At 42.7% G+C, this 25,543-nt stretch overlaps 1 protein-coding gene across 2 annotated transcripts in view; it reads right to left on the bottom strand.

The window, feature by feature from the left end:
• The window catches only part of LOC132815398 (suppressor of cytokine signaling 6), a 60,105-nt gene extending 48,512 nt beyond the window's left edge, over positions 1-11,593 (bottom strand). Inside the window, exons 1-2 of one of the 2 annotated variants that reach the window (XM_060824297.1) lie at positions 11,455-11,593; positions 5,174-5,288 (exon numbers count right to left, since the gene is read on the bottom strand). The gene's annotated coding sequence lies outside the window, so the exon portion shown is untranslated. The remainder of the gene's footprint in view (positions 1-5,173; positions 5,289-11,454) is intronic. The other variant, XM_060824296.1, reaches the window with a different exon arrangement.
• Positions 11,594-25,543: the final 13,950 nt, after the last annotated feature.

The raw sequence follows: 25,543 nt of genomic DNA, 5'->3' as shown, positions 1-25,543 counted from the left end.
TGTGCATGTCCAGCAGTCACTTAAATGTCCCCAATGACTCTGCTTCCACCACCACCACTGGTAACGCATCAATGCATTCACAACTCTTTGTGTAAAAAACCTACCTCTGACGTCTCCTTTGTACCTTCAAACTATGACTTCTCGTACCAGTCAATCCTGCCCTGGGGAAAAGACTCTGACTATTGACTCTATCTATTCCTTTCATTATTTTGTACACCTCAATCAGGTCTCCTCACTTCCTCCTTCTCTCCAGAGAAACAAGTCCGAGCCTATTCAACCTTTCTTCATAAGGCGAGCCCTCCAGTCCAGGCAGCATCCTGGTAAACCTTCTTTGCACCCACTCCAAAGCCTCTGTATCTTTCCTGTAGTAGGGCGACCAGAACTGGACACAATATTCCAAGTGTCGCCTCACCCGGGACTTGTAGAGCTGCAGCAAAATCTCACGGCTCTTAAACTCTATCCCCCTGCTGATGAAAACCAAAACACCATATGCTTTCTTAACAACCCTATCGACTTGGGTGGCAACTTTGAGGGATCTATGTACATGCACACCCAGATCCCTCTGTTCCTTAACATTGCCAAGAATCCTGTCTTTAATCCTATATTCAGCATTTGAGTTCAACCTTCCAAAATGCATCACTTCGCATTTATCCAGGTTGAACTCCATCTACCATTCCTCAACTCAGCAATGCATTCAGTCTATGTCGCGCTGCAGCCTGCAGTAGCCCTCTATACTATCCATGACACCTCCAACCTTTGTGTCATCTGCAAATTTACTAACCCATCCCTCAACCTCCTCATCCAAGTCATTTATAAAAATTACAAAGAGCAGAGGCCCAAGTACAGAGCCCTTCAGGACCCCACTCAACACTGTCCTCCAGACAGAATACTTTCCATCTACAAACATGAAGGTTCAGCTAGCATGACTTTGACCAGATAAGAACTTGCAGTAAACAATGAGCTGCTGCAGGCAAGGGTAGTGGGTTAATGTGGTGAAAAAGCATTATGTAATGCCAGTTAATAAGGTTAAGAACATCCATTGTCTAATGCCAAATGGCTTAATCTTTATTGTTGATGCTCGCTGATCGTAACAGTCACCCAATCAATATAGATGTTGCCTTACTTGGATGCTTACTCCTGTAAGTAACTATATAATTCCTTAAGAATCTGCTATTCAAGAGAAGACCGAGAACTCATGTCTCTCTGCCCAGGGGCGATCGTTCTTTCTCCATCCATTCTATACCAGTTTAGCACAAGTTCCGTGATCTTGTGCTTCATATCCTATGAATAAACTCTAAGATACTGTGTGCTTTATTAACTACTCTCTCTATCTGCCCTGCCACCTTAAATAACTTATGCAAATACAGATTCGGGTTTCCTTGCTCCATGCTTCATAGTAACATCCTGCATTTTATACAGTGCTCCACCCTCTTTCCACCAAAATGCATCCTCTCTCACTTCTTCGCTGTGATATTAATCTGCCACCTATCCACCCATTCCACCAACTTGTAAATGCCTTTTAGATCTCAAGCTAATATCGCTTTCAATAAAGATGACTGAAGTATTTGACGCACACTGGCCAACTAAAACTCGTAATGCACAGCCAAGCAAAAGCAAAATCCTATAATTCTAGAAATCAGAAATAAAAGCAAAAGATGCTGAAATACTCAGAATGCCACGCAGCACATGTAAAAAGATCAGCAACCTGAAACCTTAACTCAGAGTTGTTCTCTTCAATCATTGTGCCATCTCTGTCAAGTATGTCAGAATTTGTTTTTATTTGATGTATAGACATGGTTGGAGCTCATGAGTACTCAAGAGAGATAAACATTAGTTCAGGTTCCTTTGTCACACTATCAGAACACTTCCAAATTCAACCCTCTAAAGTCCTGCAGCATTAAAAATTCAAGGCCATTCATGAATAATAGTGTTCCAAAACCTACTTGCTTCCTCATGTCTAATGAAGGCCACCTAATGAACTAATCAAATTCAAGCCCTATGAATCAGGGATTTTGGAGTTCAAGACCCATGGTAGAACTTGAGTATTAATTCCACGATGACCATGCATTAAGCACTCAAATAGCACTGTGCATATTTTTATTTCATCTTGGATATGGGACACTAAGCTGGTTTCACTGATCATCCCTCACTGTATTAGTGATTGTGCTGCCTGGTGTTTTTGCACGTCAGACAGCACTTTAGATTCAATCACTAAAGTTGAATCAGTTACACATGAGCAATACAAACTAATTTCACTTCCCTGAAGAACATTAGCAACAAGCTGGGTTTGTAAGAAAATCAAAATTTATAAATTCAATTTCCATACTTGCCAATGATACAATATAAATTCTCAACCACTTAATACTGTAACAGCAACATCATTATAGCTTTGCATTGTTGGAGGTGTTGTCTTTCAGACGAGACACTGAACTCAAGCCACAACTGACTTCTCAAGTGAAGTAAAATACTAACAAGCCTGTATCTGAAATGCAGGAAGTTTGCTCAGTTTTCTGATTTACATTCCTCTCTCAAACAACAGAAACAAGTACAGATCATGGGCATTCACAATTGCGCTAATGCAACAACGCCACATCAAAAAAACACTTTCTGCAGTAATAAATTGTGAAGCACTTTGAGATCTACTGAAAGTATGAAAAGCATCTCTCTTAGACATGCCCTTCCTCCTCGCCGCCCCCCCCAACCTTAAGCTGTTGACAGTGAGACCTTCTTGTATACAAACCTTTATCTAATGTATCTGCATAACATCATATAGCTTATAACTGGCAATGTTAATGAAATGCTATGAAAACTTTCAGAACTTTGTTTCATGCTGAAATAAAGGTTCAGAACTGACAACCCATTACTGAATATAAGAGCGCATTGAGTCACATAGCATAGAAGCAGATCCTTCAACCCAACAAGTTCATGCCAACCATATTCCCAAACTAAACTAGTCCCATTTGCCTACAGTTGGCACACATCCCTCTAATTCCCATTCATATGTTTATCTATCTAAATGTTGTAACTGTTCCTGTATCGACCATTTCCTCTGACATTCATTCCAAACACTAACCACTTGTTTTAAAAATGCCCTTATGTCCTTTCAAAAACTTTCTCCTCTCACCTTAAAAATATGGCCCCTAGTTTTGAATTCCCCCACCCTAGGAAAGAGACCCTTGCAATTCACCTTACCTACACACATGATTTTGTAAGGTCACCAGTCAACCTCCCATGCTCCTGTGAAAAACGTCCCAGCCAATCCAGCCTATTTTTATGACTCAGACCCTCCATTCCTGGCAACATCCTGGTAAATCTTTCTGAACCTTCTGCAATGTAATAATATCCTTCCTATAGCAGGACGTACAGAACCCCATACAGTACTCCAAAAGAGGCCTCACCAGCATCCTGTACAACCTCAACATCACTTCCCAACTCCGATACTCCAAGGTCTGAGCAATGAAGTCAAGTGCTCTAAATGCCTTAACTACGGTCTACTTGCAATGCAAATTTCAGAAGAATTATGTATCTGAACCTCTAGATCTCTCTGTTCAACAACATACCCAGGGCCTGACCATTAATTGTATAAGACCTGCCCTTGGTCACTTTACCAAAATGCAATTCCTCACATTTATCTAAATTAAACTCCATCTGCCGCTCCTCGGCCCATTGACCCAAATGTTCAAGATCTTTGTAATTTTAGACAATCTTCTTCACTATCCACTGTACCACCAAGTTTAGTGTCAGTCACAAACTTACTAACCATGCCTCCTATATTCTCATCCAAATTATTTATATAAACGACAAACAAAAGTGGACCCAGTACTGATCCCTTTAGACACAGGCCTCTTGTCTGAAATTAACTCTTCACCATTACCCTCTGTCTTCTACTATCAAGCCAATTTTGTATTCAATTGGCAAACTCAGAGTCTCATGTGATCTAACTTTATAATTAGTCTACCACATAGAACCTTGTCAAAGGCTTTACTGAAGTTCACGTAAACAACATCTAATACTCTACCCTCAACCACCTTCTTGGTTACTTCCTCAAAAAGTTCAATTAAGTTTGGGACACTATTTCAATCACACAAAACCATGCTGACTGTCCCGAATGCAAATAAATCCTATCATTCAGAATTACCTCCAAAATCTTACCAATCATTAGTATCAGACTCACAGGTCTAGAGCTCCTCTTATAGCTTCTCTTAAATAAAGGCAAATTAGGCACTCTCCAGTCTTTCAGCACCTTATTTTTAATATTTTATAAATGATACAAACACTTCTGCTAGGAGCCGCGCAATTATTCCTTATCTTCCCACATCCAGGGATACACTTGGTCAGGTCCTGGACATTTATCCACCTTTATGTTTTCTCAGAACACCAGTACTTCCTCTTCTGTAATGTAAACTGTTTTCAAAATATCAACATTTATTTCCCAGAGTTCTCTAGCCACTGCTTCTTTCTTTCTAGAATATGACTCGGTGTTATTCTTGACTAGAATCCAAATACTTTCATTCATCTATTGTTCACTATTCTTACCAACCTTACCCCTCACTCTAGCAGGAGCATAATGCCTCAAATAAAAGCTTACACTTTACTGAATCTTTAACATAGCAAAAATATTCACAGGAATTATAGCATTTTACAGGAGCCATAAATAGGCAAAAGCCACCAGGAAGTAGAGGACAGATAACCAGAAGCTTGGTCACAGCAGCAGGTGTTACAGAACATCTTAAAGGAATACTGAAATGCATTGACATTTAAGGAGAAAATTCCAAAGTCAGAGACTGACTAATGATTGAACAATTAGAATCAGCAATTTAAGAGGTCAGCCTTGGAGGAATTCAGGGATCTTGGACTAGTGTAGATCTGGAGGAGGTTACAAAGTATGGCAAAGCACAAATGGATTTGAAAACAAAGATATAAGTTTTAAATTGATTCACTCCTCGATCAGGAGACAATGTAGGTTATCAAGCATAGGGGTGATGAGGAACACTACATGGTGCAAATTAGAATACATGGAACAGAGGGTTTGATGAGCTCAGGGTTATGTAGCATGAATGGAGTACACTAAAAATAGCTAAATCTAGACGGAACAAAGCAATGAATGGAAGTTTCATCACATAAGCTAAGTTAGAGAAGTGTAAGGCAATAATACAGAGGTGAAACCAAATACCTTAGTGATGATGTAGATACCCAACCAGAAGCTCAGCTAAGGGTCAAATATGGTTTGAAGGTTCGGAACTGTCTAGGTCAATGCCAGCCATCAGGAAGAGAGATGGTTTCACTAGCTAAGATATTTTAAGGTAAGTGACCATTATTCACATCAGCAAAATAAATCATTTAAGGTGCAGCTATACTGTTGCATTTTAAAACTAGGCAAGAACAATGTTATAACTCTAGTCAAGTTTCAATATGATTCCAAAGCAAAATATCATCTCAAACTGTTGGGATTAGATATTTTGGACCACAACTTTAGTGTTGCATCATATTTTTCACATACTTATACTACACACGTTCCTCCAATCACTGCATGTTAAATAATGTGAGTGTTGTTCGAGGATGTAGGTACTCTCCTTCTTAGGCTAAAGTAGAAATTTCAACTAAAACAGAAAGCTAACTAGAATTCACACCTGTTTTATGACTGCACTAGATAATTATTACATGATAATGTATTGTACACACCTCAAACTTCAGATATTTGAAGCAATTGCACTGATGGAACACATATTTCAGAGAAATATGTCCAATTCTGAGTTACTTTTATACAGGTGCTAATTTACTTCAGGTTTTGGAAAAAGTAGCATATGCTATCTAACTCTTTACATTTATGGCATTCAATCTGCTTCCTTTTCATTACAGCAGAATTAAACAGCCCAAGAAATGTGGAATTATGACTCGACAGCCAGGATAGGGAAGTGGAATTTTGTTGTCATATAACAACAGTGGATCCAGCGAATAAAAATGAAGACAATACAATATGAAAGCAATGATGGATACTGAACTTCTAGATTAACCCTTTGCTGGTGTGCTAAAAATAAACCTATAACCACATGTAAACTGCAAGAGCCAAAATGAATTATGATGCATTCAATTTTTATTTGCATGCATATCTCAATCTGGGGCCAATTAGTTTCAGGAGAAAAAGTTTGTTTTAAAATTTTCCTCTGAGTACTAGTACTGTTTATTTATATTGAGACTAAGGAACTGTGGAATCTCCTATGACCATCGATTGTAAGGGAAGATGCAAATGAAAAATGATCAAGATTTCTCCTACGAATTGCACAAATATGCTTTTAATCTAATCAGAGAAATCGCAAGTTTATTAAGTATCCAGCATTTTAAAAGGAGACATCCATTTATCTATTTTAAAAGATCAGTCTTGTGCAAAACTAACTCCAGATGAACACCCTAAACTCAAAGACCGAAATAAACATCACATATGCATCATTTCACCGAGTTAAAAAAAAATCACACACCAGGTTATAGTACATGATATTTGGGTGCACTAGCTTTTGCAGCGCTGCTCCTTCTTCGGGTGGTTGTGGAGATTAAGATCATGCTCACAGAATTTATAGCCAAAGAAGTCCATTGTCATGAAGATGTGATACATTAAACAATCTTCCATTAAAACTTTAATCTTTTATAAACTGGTTTCTGTTCTTTGATACATAAATCTCAGAATTTCTTTTAAACTACATTCTCAAGATAGCTCAGATTTTTAAACAATAGGTGTGAAGTCTGTCTTTGTACCAATTCTATGCCAGACTGACAAACCCTCTGTATAGTTTTACAGAGTTGGATAATGGATTCATGTAATTTTTGAGCAAAATAAAATATAATTTAAAAGTAGTTCTGTGATATCAAAGAACAGAAACCAGCATATCCCATTATAAAAGATGAAAGTTTTAATCTAAAATTCTTTTCTATATCACATCTTCATGACACTAGACTCCTTTGGCTATACATTCTGTGAGCATGATCTTAACCTCCACAACCACCTGATGAAGGAGCAGCGATCCGAAAGCCAATGCTGCCAAATAAACCTGTTGGACTATAACCTGGTGTTGTGCGATTTTTAACTTTGTCCACCCCAGTCCAACACCAGCACCTCCAAGACACTATTTCACTAAACACTATCTGAAGTTTATTAATTAGATCATAATTTTTGTAAATACTATAGATGTCAGATACTTAATTTGTAAGTGCTTTCAGATTTTTTTTGCAACTATCTGCAAACACCTTACTGAAGTGTCTATCTGAATTCCTCACCTTTTTCAAATCATCAATTATTCCTAGGTCAGTATTTATTTCATTATAAACCAAAGAATGGTCCAAAATACATAAAAATAATTTCAAAAGAAAGCTATTAACAAAAAAAATTACATTATTCAATTTGACTTTGCTTAGAAATGATATGCAGAAAGAGAATAAAATTCACCGAAACTTTCCCCAACTAATAAGGTCTCAACATTTGCTAGTGTCATTGTTAGAACAGAAACAAGCAAAAGCAACGCTGACTATAAAAATTCATCAGGCTCGGTATGGCAGGTACACTGAAACAGATTTATGATCTGAGTCACTGCACTGGGCTGAGGATAGGGTGGAGGGAGAGAAGATATTTAAAACAGGATGATTGCAACAATTTTCAAAGTTTTTTTTGTTAAACAGCACTATGGAAAGTGCCTTCACACATAAACAAAGCATAAAAATGGCAACATGAAACGGACACAGAATCAGACTGATAGCTTTCTGAAATACAGGTGGTCAGACTAAATTGGATTTTGTTTTGACTGTTCAAATTCCCTTTCATAAAGAGAGGGAATGATGAACCAAGTATTAGAGAATTTGAGCTTTTGGGAGAGGCTGAATAGGCTGGAACATTTTTTCTCTGGAACATCAAAGGCTGAGGGGTGACCTCATAAGATTTATAAAATCATGAGGGGCATGGATAGGATGGCTAGCCAAGCTCTTTTTTTTCCCCAGGGTAGGGGAATCAAAAACTACAGGGCAAAGATTTAAGTAAGAGGGAAAAGATTTAAGGGGAACCTGAGGGGAAAATTTTTCAATTAGATGATGGTGCGTGTATGAAACAAGTTGCCAAAGAGATGATGGTGTCAGGTATATTTACAAAATTTAAAAAGCATCTGAATGGGCACATGAATAGGAAGTGTTTAGAGGGATATGGACCAAATGCTGGCAATGAGATTAGATCAGTTTAGGATATCTGGTTGGCGCAGATGAATTGGGTTTGTTTCCATGCTGTATAACTATGACCTGCTTCAGTTCAAAGATATCTTCAGCAAGACTGGCTTGCTACAGAAAAACAGTCATAACATTTCACTAGACCCCAAATTACCCTTTAAAGGAAGAAAAAAATCAATTAAGGATAGAAAGCCCGAAAAAGTGTAGTTTCTGTTAACCACAGAGACATTGAGAGGGGTTGGGGAATTAGTCTTACCACTTTGTCGAATACATAGACAGATTTATGGAGGATGGAGTGGTAGAAATTAGAAGCCGAGGAGAAGGAAGTTTTATGAAAGATTTGGGCTTGAAGGTTATAGAAATTTTGGGGACTGGGGGTTAAGTGTATGGAGACTGGCAGGATTAAGAGGAATCAAGATTGGTGGGATGGCGGGGGGGGGTGAGGATGACGGGGGGGGGGGGGGAAGGATGACGGAGGGTGGAGGTTGACGGGGTGGGGTGGAGGATGACGGGGGGGGGTTGGAGGATGACGGGGGGGGGAAAAGGATGACAGGGGGGGGGGAAAGGATGACGGGGGGGGGGAAGGATGACGGGGGGGAAAGGATGACGGGGGGGGAGAGGATGACGGGGGGGGAAGAGGATGACGGGGGGGGAGAGGATGACGGGGGGGGGGGAGAGGATGACGGGGGGGGGGGGAGAGGATGACGGGGGGGGGGGAGAGGATGACGGGGGGGGGGGGGAGAGGATGACGGGGGGGGGAGAGGATGACGGGGGGGAGGGAGAGGATGACGGGGGGGGAGAGGATGACGGGGGGGGGAAGAGGATGACGGGGGGGAGAGGATGACGGGGGGGGGAGAGGATGACGGGGGGGGGAGAGGATGACGGTGGGGAGAGAGGATGACGGTGGGGAGAGAGGATGACGGGGGGGGGAAGAGGATGACGGGGGGGGGAGAGGATGACGGGGGGGGGGGGGGAGAGGATGACGGGGGGGGCGAGAGGATGACGGGGGGGGGGGGAGAGGATGACAGGGGGGAGAGGATGACGGGGGGGGAGAGGATGACGGGGGGAGAGGATGACGGGGGGGTAGTGGATGACGGCGGGGGGAGGATGACGGGGGGGGAGGATGACGGGGGGGGGGGGAGGATGACGGGGGGGAGAGAGGATGACGGGGGGGGGGGAGAGGATGACGGGGGGGGGAGAGGATGACGGGGGGGGGAGAGGATGACGGGGGGGGGAGAGGATGACAGGGGGGAGAGGATGACGGGGGGGGAGAGGATGACGGGGGGGGAGAGGATGACGGGGGGGGAGAGGATGACGGGGGGGTAGTGGATGACGGGGGGGTAGTGGATGACGGCGGGGGGAGGATGACGGGGGGGGAGAGGATGACGGGGGGGTAGTGGATGACGGCGGGGGGAGGATGATGGGGGTGGGAAGGGATGATGGGGGTGGGAAAGGATGATGGGGGTGGGAAAGGATGATGGGGGTGGGAAAGGATGATGGGGGTGGGAAAGGATGATGGGGGGAAGAGGATGATGGGGGGGAAGAGGATGATGGGGGGGAAGAGGATGATGGGGGGGAAGAGAATGATGGGGGGGAAGAGGATGATGGGGGGGGAAGAGGATGATGGGGGGGGAAGAGGATGATGGGGGGGGAAGAGGATGATGGGAGGGAAGAGGATGATGGGGGAAGAGGATGATGGGGGGAAGAGGATGATTGGGGGGGAAGAGGATGATGGGGGGAGAGGAAGATTTGGGGGTTAGGGTGGCAGAGGAGAGGAAGATTTGGTGGATGGGGCTGGGAGGAGAGGAAGATTTGATGGGGAGCAAGAAGAATGGGTGGGGAGCAGGAGGATTGGGTGGGGGGGGTGGGTGGGCAGGAAGACTTGGCGATGGGGGGATAGGAAGATTTGGGGGTGAGGGGGACAGCAGGATTTGGTGATGGGGTGTGGGGGAACAGGAAGATTTGGTGGGGGGGTGACAGGAAGATTTGGTGGTGGGGAGGACAGGAAGATTTGGTGGTGGGGAGGACAGGAAGATTTGGTGGTGGGGAGGACAGGAAGATTTGGTGGTGGGGAGGACAGGAAGATTTGGTGGTGGGGAGGACAGGAAGATTTGGTGGTGGGGAGGACAGGAAGATTTGGTGGTGGGGGGGACAGGAAGATTTGGTGGTGGGGAGGACAGGAAGATTTGGTGGTGGGGAGGACAGGAAGATTTGGTGGTGGGGAGGACAGGAAGATTTGGTGGTGGGGTGGGGCAACAGCAAGATTTGGGGGTGGGGTAGAGGGAACAGGAAGATTTGGTGGTGAGGGTGAGCAAACAGGAAGATTTGGTATTGGGGTTGGGGGAACAGCAAGATTTAGTGGTGGGGGAGGGGGAACAGCAAGATTTGGTAGTGGGGGGAACAGCAAGATTTGGTGGGGGTGGGGAGACAGGAAGATTTGGTATTGGAGGGTGGGGGAACAGCAAGATTTGGTGGGGGTGGGGGGAACAGCAAGATTTGGTGGGGGTGGGGGGAACAGCAAGATTTGGTGGTGAGGGTGGGGTAGAGGAAACAGGAAGATTTGGTGGTGAGGGTGAGCGAACAGGAAGATTTGGTATTGGGGTTGGGGGAACAGCAAGATTTAGTAGTGGGGGAGGGGGGAACAGCAAGATTTTGTGATGGGGGAACAGCAAGATTTGGTGGGGTGGGGGTGGACAGCAAGATTTGGTGGGGTGGGGGTGGACAGCAAGATTTGGTGGGGTGGGGGTGGACAGCAAGATTTGGTGGGGGTGGGGAACAGGAAGATTTGGTGTAGGGGGTTAGGAAGCTCCAGTTTGACATGACTCCGGATTTCACAATCGGGGGTATTTAAAGGGGAAAGAGTTTCCACAACTTCTCGCCCAGACAAAGAGGGAGGTGGAGGTGAGGTGAGGGCAGGAGGCCCAGCCTGACTCAGAGAGGCTCCACCCGGGGGAAGGGGACACTTTCACAACTTGTATCCCCGGGGCCTGTATCGGGCCCGAGGTTGGGTTTCGTCCCAAGGTGGCGGGGAGTCGTGAAGCCCGGGCCCGCCAGCTGCAGCGACCGCATGCCTGGAAGTTTCTGGAACCACCCGGAACCTTCCAAGGCCCTGGGGCGCTCGCGCAGTTCGAGAGGCCGCCGGCTCTCCGCCGAAGCTCCGGCCAGAGCAGAGCAGGGCCGCGCGCGCAAAGACCGAAGGCCCCACCGCCAGCCTCGTCCTTTCCTGCTACCTCCACATCACCGCCGCCTTACCTCCAGCTGCAGTCCGCCCAGGCTCCACCACAACCTTCATGCCATCAGCGCCTGCCGGCCGGCCCGGGCCCCGAGGGGCGGGAAGGAGGGGAGGGCTGGATCGGGCAGGGGGGGAGGGACAGACTCCAGCCGCCTGCTCCCCGCCCCGGTCACCCCTCCCGCCTCCGCTCAGTGAGATCCCAACTGATTGCCGAAGCACTGATCACTTTCCGACCCTTCCTCACACTCTCTCTAACTGATCACCCTCACTAACGATAACCCTCTCAGTCACTGGTTTATTTCTGAGTGATCTCTCGTTGTAACTGTTTTCTATCTTATTGATCTCTCTTACTGATCTCTTTCTTGCTGATTTCTTTATTACTGATCTCTCTCTACCTGATTTCTCATTGTGACTGATCTATGTCTTATTGATTTCTCTTACTGATTTCTATCTCTAACTGATCTTTCTAGCTATCTCCCTCTGAATTACCTCACCCTGTCTAACTGATCTCTTTCTCTAACTGATCTCAACCCACAGAAAGCCTGTGCAATTCTCTGCCACAGCAGGCTGTTGAAGCCATAACATTTAATGTTTTCAAAGAGTTAGATATAGTTCTTCTAGCTATCGGGATCAACGGTGAGGAAATAAATCAGTAATGGAGTACTGTGAGATGATCAGCCATGATCTTGTTGAATGACAGAACAGGCTCCCAGGGCTGATTGACCTACTCTTCCTCCTATTTTCTATGTTTCTGTATCTTTCTGATGTCCTTTTAACTGAACCATATGTTCCACTATTTGATCTTTCTGCCCTAACTACTGAATCTCTCCAATGATCTTCCTGAGCTACTTGCTTTTGATCTCTCTCTCTCTTCTAACTAGTAAACTCTCTTCCTATTAGTGATCCATCTCATTCTCTTACTCATAACTTCCTTCCTCTCTTTGACTGATCTTCCCCTGCCTTTACCTCTAATTGATCCCTCTCTCCCTTCCTCTCACTGATTCTCTCTTGCTGATTTCTCTGTTTCTCATTCCCTCAACGATCTCTCGTGTATCTCCTCCGTCTTTCTAATCTCCAGCTCCCTCATACTGTTGTCCCTCTCTCTCATCTAACTCCTCTCTCCTCTCTCTTATTGACTCTCCCTCTTATTGATCCCTCTCTTCCTGTCGTTATCCTACTCTCCCTTTCCCTGTGTTGCTGATCGTGCTCTCATACCAGTCTCACTCTTCACGTCTCACTAATCCTGCTGTCTCCATCTCAGTGAGCTCTCTCTTCCTCTTTCAGATCTCTGTTCCTCCTAGTGATTTCTCATCCCTCACTGATCTGTCTCTCTGTCTCTTATGGACCATTTTCTCTTCCATCCTACTGCTTTTTTGTTTTTCTTACTGGTCACTCTCTGTCACTGATCTCTCTATCTCTGCAATCTCTCTCTCTCTCACTCTCTCTGTTCCTGATCTGTTTCCCTCCTTCTCTGTGCCTGATTGATTTCGCTCACTTCCTGATCAAATCTTATCCTCTCTGATTAATCTGTCTCCCTTATTCTCTGCTCCTGATTGATCTGTCCCCCTCCTTTCCAATGCTTGATACTGTCTTGGTGATAAATTGGTGGAAACAGTGTTTGAATATTGGTAAAGCATCATTGACCATCTCCTCAATGTCGTTTTTCCAAATAATCTCCATATGCCTCAATATTAGTTATTTCCAAAAATTCACCGATTTTAGTCTTGGATTTGCTCAATGACTGAGATTCCACAGCCCTCTGGGACAGAGAATTCACCATCCTCAAAGAAATTCCTCCTCAACTCCGTCTTAAATGGCCTGCCCCTTATTCTGATATTATGTTTCTTGATTCCAGAGTCTCAGCAGCCAGGATGAAACTTTCCATCTGTATCTACCCTATCTGAATTTTTAAAATTCCAAATAGACTGCCTCTTATTCTTGAAACTCAAGAGAATACAGACCAAATTACTTCAATCACTTCACATAATAAAATTTTGCCATCCTAGACATTAATCTTGTGAATTCGTAAAGAGACAAAACTATAACCAATATTCTGCATGAGATATCCCCAAGACTGTAACCAACTGCAGGAGGACAATTTTACCTCTGGACTCAAAAGCCTTTGAAATTAATCCAATAAAATCTTTGCCATTCTAGTTGCTTGCTGATTAACATGCTAGCTTTTTAATGATTCCTGCACAAGGATATCAGATCCCTTTGGATGCCCACACTATCAAACATTCAACATTTATGAAATATTCTGACTTTTTTTTGCTACCAAACTGAATAACTGCACATTTATTTACATTAAATTCTATCAAATACTATTTGTTTCACTAAGGTGTGTCTGGGTCCTCTTGAATTCCCCTTCCACCCTCTTCAAAAATCACGATCCAACCCATTTTGATGTTGTCAGAAAACTTGGAAGTATTGATCGGTCTCAGCATCCAATTCATTGATATAGATTGTGAACGGTTGTGGACCTAGCAGTGGCCCTCACCATTATCCACTCGTAACAACCTGCCATACTGAGAACAATCTATTTCTTCCTACCAGGACTATAAGAAATAGAAGCAGAAGTAGGCCATTTGGCACATGGCTGATCTGATAATCCTCAACTCCACTTTTCTGCCACTTCCATGAAATCCTTGATTCACTTGCTGATTAAAAATCTGTCTAACTCTAAAAAAATTTAAGGCAGTGTTTGCTGACACACAACTGTGGGGCAACTGCACCTGCATGCTCGTTAGGAAACGTGCATGCACACAGTTCCAGACCCTCTACATCATTACATGATGTGCGTGCATGTGCACAGAAGGAGGCACAACATTGAAAGAGATTCAATGTCAGAAAAGACCTCCAGGATTGGTCAAGTTGGCACCTCCCTGAGGAATTACTATTTATTACAAGTATATAGACTCTAGTTATAAACTGTCAGCAAATAACTCCACAAATTGAAGTGCTGAGCCCCTTTTAAATAACCTCCGAAATACACACAACCAGAAACAGACTGGCAAAAATAGTTTCTGAGCAGATGAAAACCAAGAAAGCAGTTCAGTGGTTCCTAGTCATGTATTGCTGAGGTGATCCTTATGATTCTTTTGTGAGTTAGCACATTGCTTTTCCATAATCTCTTTGCAGATGCTTCCACTGGTCTTCAGATTACAATGATTGCTGAAGGAAAGTTGAACTGGTTTTATTCAAGTTTAAATTCAGATTTGACTGCAGTGAACAGAGAGACAGATGTTGAGGTGATAGATTTCAAAATATTTCTCTATATCTTGTTCCCAGCCACAAGTTGTTCAGCTACCTGTAAAATAACCACAGGGTTATTGGCGGGCAAAAGGTTTCTGTTTTCGATAACATATAAATCCTACTTCAGAATCCCCTCCAACAAACCACCACTGATGTCAGTAGATCCCAGTCTTCCCCTTACAACCTTTCTTAAATAAAGGCACAACATTAATCACCTCGAGTCCTCCAGCACCTCACCCGTGACTGTAGAGGATACAAATATCTCTGCTGGTTACCCCACAACTTCTTCCCTAACTTCACACAACATCCTGGGATACACTTGATCAGGCTTCGGGGATTTATCCACCTTTATGTTTTTAAGACCTCCAGTTATCTCCTGCAATGTGGACCATTTTGAGTCAATATTTCTTTCCCCAAGTTCTCTAACATCTCTGTCTTTCTCCACAGTAAAAACCAATGCAAACTATTTGTTTAGTTTCTCTCCCGTCTTCTGTGGTTCCATACGTAGATGATCTCGTTGATCCTTAAGGGGCCCTATTCTCTCCCTCGTTGCTGTTTTCCACCTTTTTGCTCTTTTCCCCCCAAGCCTGTATATTATCCAGGTCTTACTATCTCTGGGCATGGGCTGCATCACTATCTGATGTGTTATGAATGGTATAACCACGTAATGGAGGGAAGGCCATTGATGAAGCAACTGAAGATGGTTAAGCTAAGGACATTCATCTCACTTCTGGAATTCAGCTCTTTTGTCCAAGTTTGTACCAAGACTGTAAGAGATCAGGGGCTGAGTGGCCCTGACAGAATTTAAACTGATCATCAAGTATTGGATGATAGATTTGTTAACATCTTCCATCATCCTACTAATGATCAAGAGTAAATTAATGGGACAACAATTGGTTGGGTTAGATTTGTTCAACTTCTTATGTACAAAATGTACCAGAACTCCAGATTTTTATTGAATTTAAATTCTACCATATGCCATGGTGGGATACAAGCCATGGTCCCCAGAACATTATTTTCATTCCTTTGTTATTAGTAACATAACACCATCATGTCTCCTCCTAATTAACCTACTTTTATCAATAATTTCCATATTTTCCACTAAATTCTATTAAAGTGTCATCAAAAATAACTGATTAGCTGCCTATTGCCATGACAATTATAATAAAATGATGATAAGCAGAGAGGAGATACATTGACTTTTTAAGTATCACATGCCTGTTCATACAGCACGGAGATGGGCACTTTGGCCCAAACTGGTCCATACTGACAAAAATATCTGTCCATACTTACCCCATTTCCTTGCAGTTGGCCCATATCCTTCTGATCCTTTCTTAACCATGTATTTGTCCAAATGCCTTTTAAATGCTGTTAATGTATTGACCTCAACCACTTCTGCTGGCAGCTCATTCCAAATGCTTCCCACCCTCTGTGTAAAGATGTTGCCCCTCAGGTTCCCTTTAATTCTTTCCCCTCTAGTGTTAAATTGATGCCTTTGAGTCCTTGATTTCCCCAACTCTGGAAAAAAGACTGAGTGCTTTCATCCTATCCATGCCTCTCATGATTTTATATAGTTCTATAAGGTCCCCCCTCTGTCTCCTACGCTCTAAAGAAAAAAGTCCTAGCTTGTCTAACCTCTCCTTATAACTCAGACCATTGAGTCCAGGCAACATCCTTGTAAATTTCTTCTGCGCTCTTTGCTGTCGCTACCCACATTCACATTTTGAACATTTCTTTTGATTCTTGTTGGTTTCTGTATCATCAGATTACTTATCTAAAACCCACATTGCATATAACACAATTGATTATCTATCCATGGACCATAATGTAATCAACCAATTTGCTACTTCCTGCCACAATATTCATACATTTATTTGCCAATTTCAAATCAGTTAATTTGAAAATCTTGTCTTGAAAGACATTAGGTAAGGTAGCTTTCAATGGAATTATGCCTTACTGAATGTGTTAATCTTTTGTGTTTAGGAATTTCAAATCTCCACTAATTTCACATCAGAGCTTAAAAATGTGTTGCTGGAAAAGCGCAGCAGGTCAGGCAGCATCAAAGGAACAGGAGAATCGACTTTTGGGCATAAGCCCTTCTTCAGGAATGAGGAGGGTGTGCCAAGCAGGCTAAGATAAAAGGTAGGGAGGAGGGACTTGGTGGAGGGGTGTTGGGAATACAATAGGTGGAAGGAGGTTAAAGTGAGGGTGATAGGCTGGAGAGGGGTGGGGGTGGAGAGGTCGGGAAGAAGATTGCAGATCAAGAAGCGGTGTTGAGTCTGAGGATTGGGACTGACCACTTTTTCACAGTCCCAACCCTCAGATTCAGCACCGCCTTCTTGATCTTCTTCTCAATCTCTCCGCCCCCACCCCCTCTCCAGCCTATCACCCTCACTTTACCTCCTTCCACCCTCCTCATTCCTGAAGAAGGGCTTACGCCCGAAACGGCGATTCTCCTGTTCATTTGATGCTGCCTGACCTACTGCGCTTTTCCAGCAACACATTTTTAAGCTCTGATCTCCAGCATCTGCGGTCGTCACTTTCTCTTAATTTCACACCAGGTCAGATTGACAAAACACTTTATTAATCTGTGCCTCATGAAAGCTTGCTAATGAAATTGTTAGTTCCGGTACTTTTGCATGTACATTTAGATATGGGCATCACTAGAAAAGTGCTTCACGCTAATCCCCACTCTCCCTTCATTAATTGCGAGATTTTTTCCGTAACACTTCATTTCATGTAGTGAAGGTTTTACAAAGGAACATTGCTTTTAGGTGATGGTTTGATGGTGATGGTGCATTATCCCTTTTCTCATTGTGTAGCAGTTTAAGGGTAATCCCCAGTTTTAAAATGAAAGACTGAAAGAAAATGGCCTTTTGTGAAAAACTGGTCAACCTGGAATCTGTGCAGGCAGGATTTCCAAGCAGGCCTGCCGGAATAATGACAAATCTTCTTCTAGGGACAGAAATCCTCAGAGGTATGAAACAACTCAGCACCCGCCAGACATCATATCAAGGGACAGGCATAGAAATAGTAATGATCCCCAAGACTGTGAACAATGGAGCCTATCTAGTTAGTGGGATAACGATTTACTCTAATCTGAAAACAGTTTAGGATGCTCCATGAAGTCATCAAAATTTCAGTTAAGTAAATTTGGGACGGTATCAACCCTTTTGCTTCCACGAATGATGAGATTAAACCGGCCCCGGCAATCAACAAAGATGTTTTGTGAAATGGAATGGTGGAGCTAGCTGGCTTTTTAGAATCGCAAGGATAAAGGGGGCAGCAGGGGCAGCTATCGGGGCTCTTTTTCCTTTTGCATTCTCTTCACTCTGAGCTTGCTGCATCTCTGGAGATCAACTCTTTGTGGGTGAAGATATCAACCTTGTCTACGACCTCGGATTTTGGAAGTCCACAACAACACCCAAGGCAGAGAGGAAGGCCCGCCGGACAAGCAGCAAGTCCCTCTGAGACTGAAAGAGCCGTTTTCTGGCCTGGGACACCCCTACTCTGGAGTAGTTGGTTAGGCGTAGGGGGAAGGTGGTTGTGTAATTCTTAAAGTATAAATACCCTGTAAATTGTGTAAGGTCAAAGATTTATGTTGTGTCTGCTCCATTTTACTTATTTTTTATAACGTAATATAGAGTATAACTTTCATCAAAGTATTGTACGAATTGGACAAGTTGAATTTTTTTCTGTAATAACGTTCACTGCTAATTTTGAACTTATATTTGAGTCTGTCTGTGTTCCTTCTAGATGCATCAATTTTGGCTGACTTCACAGCAGATTCCAAACCATAATTTCAGTGACAAGGACCGAAGGGTGATCCGGGCAATCCAAACTGCCCACTCACGGGGGTTTGCTGGCCAGGATAAGCAGTTTGATCTCTCTTTTTCTCTCTCGGAGATACTGCCTGAATGGTAAGTACCAGATGGCCGTTATCCCACCAACAAGATAGGGAATCGCCCATTGGTGGTGGTCATAATTACTGTGTGGAGAGAAGCTCCGACTTGCTAGTCAGGCTAGAAACAGTGAGTTTGATTCAGCGCTCTCTCTCCAGCGGAGTTGCCCTAGTGTGGCATTCTGGATCTTTGAAATTTCAGAGCCTACTGGAGAGAGACCACCACAGTAACCAGCAAACCCTGGTAACCACCAGTAACCAGCAAACCTCCAGCCTGAGTGTGGAGTAAAGGAAAGAGACCCCTTCCAGTTGTCATTTTTAAAAATCAGTTCTGCCACCCATTCTTCTTTTCTCTCCCTCCCCTATCTTTGCTGAAAAACTTGAAGATGGGAATATTAAATTCCTAATTCTTCCCTTCTTAGAGCTGGATATCCTACTGTAACATTGGAAGTTGACTGAAATGTTTTAGCCTGATAAAGTTCAGAATATGTCTGCTAAGGCACAATATGTCACAGATCACAGCATGAGCAAGATTGCGTTGTCAGCAGGATGGGCAGTATTTGATGACTCTGGGTCACTGATAAATTGAAATGTAGCCTTCATATTTGTAATTTAATTGAGAACTTTAAGACTTCCAAAGTTATTACCAGTTAAGTAGTAAGCATAGATGATTTTATTTTTTTTTCCCTTTTTAACTGTCATAAGTGATAGCTATAGATGATTTCCTCCTTTGAGGTTGAACTAAAGTTGTTGTAAATGAAAGCAAAGATATGGAGAGGTAAAGCAATTAAAATTGACAGGATAACCAGGTAGATAGAGGTAGGAAAACAATTCTGCTGATGGAATTTGAGAAGATATTGTATAAATAACATCACAGAACCTCAAATGTATCCACACGAATTAACTCAGGACAAACATTAGATATTTAAATGTCTTAAAATTGGTTTTGGAAGTTGGGGTCTCAATTTATCAATTTATGTGACACTGGCAGAGTACTGGAGAAAGAAGAAGCTGCACAATTCCAATGTCCTGAAAAATCAAATAGAAAGGACTTTAAACTAAGAAGGGACAGAGAGGGTAAATTTCGGAAAAAAAAAGGTCACAATTGCAGAGCTGAGTAATGGACAAGCTAATTAAGGGAAAGAGCTGTTCGCTTACTTTTCATTTCTTCAGGTAGCCAGTGATAAACATGCTGTTGATTAAAGAATGCACTTGCAGGAACTCACACTCAATATGTGCAAGCTTTGCTGAAAAATAACTTGTGCTACTGAAAAGTATTGTAAATGATGTAGGTGTTGTGTATCATGAAGAATGAGAATCAAACTCTGCATGGAATAGAACAGTTATCCAAATTTTCTCTGGATTGGAGGTGTTGGTGAATGATGTGAAAAGAAGGAGAGATGTCTGCAGGAGGTCCTCTAGACATCATATCAAAGTGCAGTGGAATATGAGGAGAAGTTCATTATACTGTATACCACCATTCTCAATGGCATGAGGCCAATTCCACCAATGGAATGTCTAGTAATGAACAACACTATTTTCAACATGAAGCTGAAAGGACAAAAATAATTTTCCACACTGCTGTTAAAGTCAGAAGTAACACAACACTGGGTTGTAGTCCAAAGGGTTTATTTGTGCGTTGTCAGGTGAAATGACTTCACCTGACAAAGGAGCAGTGTTCCAAAAGCTTGTGATTTCAAATAAACCTATTAGATCATAATGTGGTGTCATGTGACTTCTGAGTTTGACCACCCAGTCCAACACCAGCACTTTCATGTCATCACAGTTGTTACTCCTTGCTGTCTCTAGTTGTGCACCACTTTGCCTTCCAAGAGATAGTGAATTGTATGCATGAATGGTTTTCAATCTTTTTGAGTGACATGCCTACAGTAGAATAGAATGCACAAGCTGTGATTTGTAGGTTTGGAACTTGCAATCAAAAAGGACAATACCAAGAGTCTACCCCCGAGAAGTTATATGCAGGGCAACAACATGTTTAATGACTTTACACGAGCTGTGAAGGTTGGAAAATGCATCTTCAAATGCCATATCTTACCAATTGAGCCTTGCACATGAGCTACTGCTCAATCTACTACTTTGCCATCAATAGTCTTTCCACAATCTCTATCACTCAGTTCTCATTCCTAACTTATTTTTTCCATAACTAGCAAACTCCATACCCTCATCTTCAAGTTTCCACCAAAACTGCAAAATGTACTGATCTCAACTTCTGGCTTGGCTGCAGTGTCTATAGACATGCCCACACACTTTTTTAAAGTAGTGTGAGTTGAATTAATGTTGGTAGTTAGAGATTCACAGTGTCCTACATCGAACAAAATAGAAGAGAAATTTATTGCCGCTTGTACATTTACATGAAAGCTACAGTGAAAGTTTTTCTAAGTCACCCTATCACAATGCCTATATTAATGACAAAACACGCACATAATAAAGAAAGTAAAATTAAGAGAAAGTTCATCACAATTCAGTTAATAGCTCTTAGCTGGAGGAAAGCTGATAGAAATACCAATAAATTAAGGTGGAGACATAACAAATAATTACAAAGGCATGTGCATTGTTACTGTAAAAATTGAACTGGAAGTCATGATGGCAGTCCTAGACTACCATGTACTGAAAGATCCAATGGATGTTTACCGTTTCTCACTATGAGGTACAAATAATACTTTTACAGGCATTTCAATGTCTAGGCTAAGTTTAAGCTGTTCTGTTACAAACAACAGCATGCTTCCATTTGTGTGTCATTTGACCGAAGTGAGGGTGGATTCTGAGATCTTTACCCTCTCAGGTCAGATGCTATGACAGTGACAATATTATGAATATGTCTGCTAAAGATATGTTAACATAATGTGAGACATTACACAAATATAGCCTCACAATATGAATTCAGTCATTTAAGATTAAGATATGGATAAATATTTCCATTCAGAGGATTGTAAATTGTTGCTGTTCTCTTACCAAGAGAGCTGTGAATACTAAGTCATGATTATGTCAAGACTGAAATTCATAGCTTTATTGGCTGTAGGAATCAAGGGATAAGTGAGAATAGGACAGGAAAATGGACTTGATAATCCTATCGAATGGCAAAACGTGCTCAATTTGCCATTTGACGTACTCCTGCTGCAGTTTCCTTTGTTCTTATCGTTCCCCATGGAAAATTGACTCTGCAGCTGACCAACCATAAGTCCCATGTTTCTGCATATTTATGCACACACACTTCAAATTTGGTTAACTTTCTGTGGGTTTTTTTTATGTTGGTGCCACTATCACTTCTGTGAGGATGTGACTCGTCATTTTAATCAGAGAGAAAACTACTGAATGCCTTGAGTCTCTGTCCACCTGGCCCATCAATGCTCTAACACTGTACATGGTGAAGCAAACATTGCAACCCAAATTCTTGGTGGCAGCATTTGATCTTTCACTGGACGGTCTATATATGCAATGAAGGCTTGGCTGCAGTGGTCATTCTTGAAGGTAATCTACTCAATGGAAATAAAATGCAAGAGAACACTGTTGTATACTAGAGATAAATCATAGGATCCCTATAATGTGGATACAGGACATTTGGCCCAACAAGTCCATACCAACCCTCCGAAGAGTATCCCACCCAAATCCATTACCCTAACTAATGCACCTGGACTACACATTCCTGAACACGATGGGCAATTTAGCATGGCCATTTCACCTAACCTGCACATCTTTGAACTATGGGAGGAAACCAGAGCACCCCGCACACACACAGGGAGAATGTGCAAACTCCATAGAGACAGTCATCCAAGACTGGAATTGAACTTGGGTCATTGGCACTGTGAGGCAACAGTGCTAACTACTGATCCACCATGCCTGTTTCTAAACAGTGTCTAACTCCGCAATCTTAACTGAGAACACTCCATAAAACTCACATCCCACTGCCTATTAGCTCTCTGTATTTATGTGAAATCAGGAGTAAAGTTGCCATAGTCTTACCACACTGTAGAGTTGCTCTCCTATCAGAGAGAGAGAGAGAGCTGACTAGTTACCATGAACAACTCTCCTTCTCAATCTCTCCCTTTTTCTGAGGTATAGTAACCCTCAGCTTAAACCACCACCAGTCATCTCTCTCATATGAATGAGCAGTCCTGTGCTCTCGTAAGACTATGATGTTTCTTACCTATTGTTTTTAATGTAGCTGAGTATCAACATTATTCTGAATGTGTTCTTTAAAATTTAACTTGCCAATTATTAGGTTTAGAAATGTTGAATTTCCATTTCGTGGCTCCAAATTGTTTTTATTTCAAACACGTGAGTTTTAAAAAAAAGACTTTTCAGCTAAGAAAGGTTGTCGACCTCACCCTCACAACCTGCTTCTCATTTCTTTCAGCTTACTCATTTGTTCAATTGCCATCTCAGTATCTGCTCAACTTCCTTTTCCTCCTTTACAGGAGCAGACTGTCCTAATCAGGAGGAAAATGTCAAAGATAAGGTAGGGTGCACCTTGACACAATTGAATATCAATGCAGGAGACGGCATAAGTAGCAGTTAGGGATGGAGAGGCAGATGGCTTCTCTGATCAGGGTTACTGTTTATCACAGGGACCTCCCCTTCTCAAGTACCACAAGCAATTTCATGTTCCCATAACATCTAAATTTCCACCAATAACATCTATTATCGTATACTGCTCAGAGACTCATTCTTTTCACATATATACACCTTGTCCATTTTGACGAAATCCTTCTCAGCAGGGAAGATCACTTGCAAAATGTAACTTGGAGAAGAATGTTAGATGAGGAAGCATTCATCATACTGCTCCTTCTCAACCACCAGAACTGAGATGGACACTTGGGTAGAAAAGGCACGGGTTAAATAGACTTTGACAAAACACACAGCAAAAATAAACTCAGCTGGTGCAGGAATTGAATCTATATTGTTGACATTAGTCTGCATTGAAAATTAACCATCCAGCCAACTGAGCTAACGAAAATAATAATGGTCCTAATTGTAAAACCTGTTCTTCAATTCAAAAACATAATCTAAACACAAAGTGTAGCTATACTGTCTTAAAGGTATCTTTAGAACAGTGTTGTTTTTCATGAAAATAATCATTTGACACCAAAAGAACAGCATAATATCTAGTCTAAGATAAACACAGTTCTTACTTTTCCTGACTTTTTAAATAGGCTTTTTTCATGATAATGGGATCCCAAAAGGGAAAAAAATAAGAATCATAAATGAGATGTTATCAAGTCACATGTGACTCTGAAGCAGATGGCTGCAGACTCTTGTGCTCAGGAGAACAGGGAGCCATTAAATTGGACATAAGTGGCTTGGTTGTGAAATGAAGACGATTCATACATAGGGTTACAGATTCTACAGCTGACACCATCTGAGGAAAGGGCATTAACAGAAACAGTGTGAGAAGCAAGGAGCAGCAGAGAGAGTGCTAGTGATGAGAGATGGCATACAAAGCTCTTGTGACTAGTCGTGATAGAGTGGTTTCTGAATTATTAGTTCTATTGTATATAAGGCTGGCGAGGGGTTGTGGCAGTTGCAGTGTAAAAGACAGAAAAGAAGTTGCACTCAGTTTTTGGATCTTGTGATAGCATAGAATTAATTGTTAGAAGAAAGACTTTCTTAAGTTCTCATTAACGAGTTAGCTAGCCCATTAAATCTTTCAGGGTAAAAACAAGGACTACAGATGCTGGAAATCAGAGTCTAGATTAAAGGAGTGTTGGAAAAGCACAGCAGGTCAGGCAGCACCCGAGGAGCAGGAAAATCGCCATTTTGGGCAAAAGCCCTTCATCAGGAATAGAGGCAGGTTGCCAGCAGAGTGGAGGGATAAATGAGAGAGGGGTGGGGATGGGGGAAGGTAGCAAAGAGTACAATGGGTGAATGGGGGGTGGGAATAAAGGTGATAGGTCAGAGAGGAGGGTGGAGTGGATCGATGAAAAGGAAGATAGCTAGGTAGGGCAGGTCATGAGGGCAGTGCTGAGCTGGAAGGCTGGAGCTGGGGTGAGGTGGGGGAAGGGGAAATGAGGAAACTGATGAAATTCATATTGATGCCATGGGGTTGAAGTGTTCCAAAGTGGAAGATGAGGCGTTCTTCCTCCAGGTGTCGGGCGGTGAGAGCGAGGCGGTGGAAGAGGCCCAGGATCTGCATGTCCTCCACAGAGTGGTAGGGGAGTTGAGATGTTGGGCTACAGGGCGGTGAGGTTGATTGGTGTGGGTGTCCCAGAGATGTTCCCTAAAGCACTCTGCTAGGAGGCATCCAGTCTCCCCAATGTAGAGGAGATTGCATCGGGAGCAACGGATACAATAAATGATATTGGTGGATGTGCAGGTGAAACTTTGATGGATGTGGAAGGCTCCTTTGGGGCCTTGGATGGAGGTGAGGGAGGAGGTGTGGGCGCAGGTTTTGCAATTCCTGCGGTGGCAGGGGAGGGTGCCAGGAAGGGAGGGTGGGCTGTTGGGGGCGTGGACCTGACCAGGTAGTCACAGAGGGAATGGTCTTTGCAGAAAGCGGAAATGCGTGGGGAGGGAAATATATCCCTGGTGGTGAGGTCCGTTTGGAGGTGGCGGAAATGTCGTCGGATGATGTGGTTTATGCGACGGTTAGTAGGGTGGAAGGTGAGCACCAGGGAGTTTCTGTCCTTGTTACGGTTGGAGAGGTGGCAAATCTTTCAGTTCTTCTCAAGCTCAACAGGTTCACTTTGTGCCCTATTTTCTGAAATTTTCTGCCATACGTCAACTTGCGATCGAAGATGTTTCTAGAATCTCCAGATGCATTTGCATTGAATGAACTTCATAATGAAGTGCTGAGAGGCAACAAATTAAAAAGGGAATTTATGTCCTTTAGATTTTGTGGACATTTTCTCTGATATTAACATTTCTTGACAGGTTAGGCATTAAAGGGTATTATTTTCGTAACCCTGCTTTTGCACTAAAGAATCCAGCAAGATATT

Source organism: Hemiscyllium ocellatum, chromosome 4 (genome assembly GCF_020745735.1).
Source record: "Hemiscyllium ocellatum isolate sHemOce1 chromosome 4, sHemOce1.pat.X.cur, whole genome shotgun sequence".
NCBI classification, from domain to species: domain Eukaryota; kingdom Metazoa; phylum Chordata; class Chondrichthyes; order Orectolobiformes; family Hemiscylliidae; genus Hemiscyllium; species Hemiscyllium ocellatum.
This window is presented reverse-complemented; position numbering and strand designations above follow the sequence as displayed.